Source organism: Saccostrea echinata, unplaced genomic scaffold, assembly GCF_033153115.1.
Source record: "Saccostrea echinata isolate AGI-Se365-2 ecotype Australia unplaced genomic scaffold, CSIRO_AGI_Sech_v1 ptg000030l, whole genome shotgun sequence".
Lineage (NCBI taxonomy): Eukaryota > Metazoa > Mollusca > Bivalvia > Ostreida > Ostreidae > Saccostrea > Saccostrea echinata.
Genome location: NW_026889779.1, coordinates 32,820,688 through 32,825,055, shown reverse-complemented (window position 1 = coordinate 32,825,055; position 4,368 = coordinate 32,820,688).

The following is a 4,368-nucleotide window of genomic DNA, read 5'->3' as shown; positions in this document are numbered from 1 at the left end:
GGTTATGCTTTAAATGTGATTTTTTTTTTACATATTGCTATCATTTTTATTATTAGATTTACGCTTATTAGTGATAAATTCCTCCTTCTATATAGATTTAAGTTGCTCTGAATTCTTCTTATTTTGTACTTGTTTATTGTAAGAGTAATTGCTCGCTAGAACAGAAACAAGTACAAACAGTGAAGAATTATTGATCCCTAAACCATTTTAATTACAAGATTTTGTCCCTTATAAGTTTCTGCTGTATATATGATTTTTCGTATTTTTAAAATTATTTTTCTGAATCTTACAAATGCGAGATGGAATTGACATCTTATTTCTTAATAATAGAGAGAGATCCAATATGTTTTTAACAAAAAATGAAATGTCTTTGGTTGAGATGTGGAACATTTTGAGAGCATTCTACAGAGCTATGGTAGTAGAGACTTATTCAGAGTTTGTTACACGAAATGATGCAAGTTGAATGAAATATAAACGTTTAAAAACCTAGAATTTTTAAGGGAATTTTTATGAACAATTTTAGCCAATGATTTTGAGAGGTACAACGAATGACACAAAGAGGGAAGTAAATGTTAAAGTATACAAGCTAAAAGTGTCATATTTTCTATAACAGGAAAGTTAAATATTTTCTGAAATTCCATGTCTGACTTGTTTTCCTTTTCCGTCCTTAAAATTTTCAAAGTATGATTTAAATACTTCCCTCTACAGCGTTTATTATTTTTAACCTTAACAGAAAATCGATTATACATTTCCTTCTGAAAAATATGCAATGTGTAAAAATCGTACAACAGTAAAAACTATTTAATAACAAGTGCGGATTTTAAATTACCTCCTGTACAATGACCTTGTCAGCAAATACAATTTATCATTGAGTCAAATGCTGACTGACATTTTTCATACTAATTTCATACTAATTGTTAGACCATTATTTACACAATGAATTGTTGACGGATTTTTCCGTTATTTCCCGATCATGACAAGGAGCACACGGCAAGTGTGACCGGTCGGCAGGGGATGCTCACTCCTCCATGGCACCTGATCCCACCTCTGATGTTTTGCAGGTCCGTGTTTGCTCTGCACCTATTTTGTAATGTTTAATGGACTTTTGAGCTTGAATACTGTTCATTATTTCCATATATTTCATACTTATTGTAATTTGTTTTGATACAATAACCTTTCCACCTGGCTGCATTCAATATCATAACTTCTACGCATTCTATATAGCGTTACAAAGTTGATCCTTACGAAGTAGTAACAAGCGGCGTAAATCAGATGTGGATATTCAAAAAACTCCGAAGATTTTTTAGAAAATTTAAAATCGCTAAATTCTTCTTAAATGAATAACATCAAAACGTACGACTTTTTTTCAGTTTATACAACCATTTCTCAATTAAACAAACTAGGCTTTTTGATATCATAAACAACTGCTTCTGCAATAAAAAATGAACTCGGAAATTTTCGTATCTTGTGATTGGTCATCAACAAAATTACTTTGTAAAAAATCACTCTGATTCTACATACAAGTACTCTGAAGCTGATAATTAAAGGATGGCGGAGTTCGTTATCGACACCTCTTTTGTAGTCTTCGAAAACTAAGTCTTCCAACAAACTTTTGGAATTCCAATGGGCACTGATTGTGTTACTTTATTAGCTGATCTGTTTTTACAAAAAAAAACACTTGCTATGGCCTTCAACTCGATATTCAGATATCTCAACGGCGTTTTATCAATTAACAATAGCTTCTTTCTTTCTTATGTCGACTCGATATATCCCAGTTAACTTAGAGTAAGGGCGTCTCAAAGTCTGACACATCTGTTTCATATTTGGACGTTTTACTGACTATAGACGATAACTGTCAACTAACAACAAATTTAATGACAAATGAGATGAACTCAGCTTTTCCATCGCCAGCTTTCTTTTTTTATGCATTAATATCCCGCTATTACCTGCATATGGTGTTTACATCTCCCAACTTATTCAATACTCAAGAGCATGCCCTGTGTACGTTTAATTTTTAATTCGAGACAGACTACTGACAGATAAGTTGATGTAAAAGGGATTTCAATAACCTCGATTAAAGTCAGCTATTCATGAATTCTAAAGATCATTATCATGAAAATGTAACCTATCATTGGGTTTCATACCAATTGTCAGGATTTGTTTTTATACTAAATTGTCAACGGAATGTGCCGCCTACCTGATTTATACATAGGGCTCAGTGCGGGTGTGACGACCAACAGGATATTTCCACTCCTCCTAGGCACCTGATCCCACCTCTAGAAATTCAGGGGGGGTCGTATATAATTCTCTTTTTACAGCTTTGTATTGTCTGTTGTTGTTTTTTTTTTTAGATCGACCATAGTTCGTTATTTTAATCTTTGCATTCATTTAGTATTTTAATAGACCTAGTTATTTAGCCTTTTGTAAGGATCTGGAATGCAGCCCAGTTGATGTCATTCAAAGTTTATGCACCCTACTTAATTCTCTCTCTCTCAATATGTGCAGTGAGGGCGGGTACATATTGTCGCCGACGACAATATGTACAAAACGACAATATGTACTAACAGTTAATGTTCATCCTGATTAAACAACGTATTTTAGCTTACAATCATACTAAATCTATTATTAAATACTAAATGTTATCGATATTATTTGAAATCCATCATCACCAGTTAATCATATACACGATACGTTTCAAGTATTCAAATAAATGTCTCCTCCACGTGGTAATTTCTTAACCAGTGACACGAAAGATAACTAACTCTTGCAGAGGTATACTTGATAAATGAATGGCCTCCCTCGAAGTAGTTAAATTAAGAGATGAAATAAATGACGTTAAAATCCAGATTAATTATCAGAAAAGTAGAGTTGACAGAAATTTTTAACAAAAAATCCTGGCATGGGGAAGATCATTGTGGTATTCCCATAAAAATATTCGTTCTGCAAAAAAGAAAAAATGGAAATCTTAAAACAAAAAAAGTTTCAAAGAGGAAACAGAGCTTCTTCCGGATGAAGCAACAGACAAACTCGTAGACAACTTGAAAAGTGTCTCTTTTAAAATAAACCATGACGAATTTGTGAGACGGCAGATTGTTAAATATTTTAAGCGAACATAGTGCTAACATAGCGAACATAATGATTCAATTACAGTTAAACTTCGGTAATGGGTATGTCGAAGTGATTGGGAAGTCCTAACTACGTATTTCTTAAGTATTTTACCCTTGATTTCTCGGTCCATCGAGTTCGAGATAACGAGCTTTTACTGTAATATACATGTGTTCTGTTTAAAGTTTTATTTAGCTTTACAATTTTTGCAAAGCACAAATTAATACGTGTTTTTATATCCGACAACCTTTCATTAGTTATCATAATGGAATTTCTTTTCCGAAGGAACATTGAGTTGTTTCGAGAAAGTGCTTACAATGATATTTTCTGTTGCTTGACTATTTACTATATTTAGAACCACTTAAATTCACTGGAAGGAAGAGCTTTAAAATAAGACTTATTTTTGTCACAATCACTTTAATATATTTAATATATTAAAGTTCAGGTTTGTTGATAGTGCGTCGACTATAATTCAACCAAAACATTTCTTGATATGTTCTTGTTCATGATATTTTGAGGCGTCTTTCATGACAATTTTTTTTCTAAATGTTCACTGAGCTATTGAAAGTAACACAAAAGGTCCAAAACATTATTTTAAGAATTATTTCTAGTCGCTTAAAATCTCTTTATTTAAGAAGAAATACATCTCAATAAAAAATTGGTCTGACAATTTGACAATAATTCAAAACTACCGTAGAAACAACGGATCATTAATTTTCAATGGCAGAATGGAAATACACAATTTTGTGGTTGACAGGTATGTTCATATTTTTATAAATAATATTCATTTTAAAAAAATTACTTACGATCGCATATTACTCCAGACAATTTTATGTCAAATGTATTTTTAATATAATAGGTTTTAAAATGTTTATTGTTTTATATAACATTTCTTTTTTTTTATAGTGGAGTTAAACTGGCATCGACATTCTGAGAGTGAATATTAATCACATCATTTTGACAACATAACTTTTTTTCAGAATATCTTGACACGATTTTAGGATGGATAATTCCTCCCATGCTCAAAGTAAAAACCTATCAATTTTTCAAGATGACAATATAAACAATATAGTAGCAAGTCCAGATCTGGTTCATTATTTTTTTCCTCGAATTTAGGATAATAATTTTTCTTGGCTAATCAAGTCTTTAATTTGAAGTCTTTTTATGTAAGAAGATAATAACATATAAGGACTTTAAAATTATTACGTAGACACTTTTTTATTTTTCATTTTTTCACACTTTATTTTGTAATCCTTACATTCT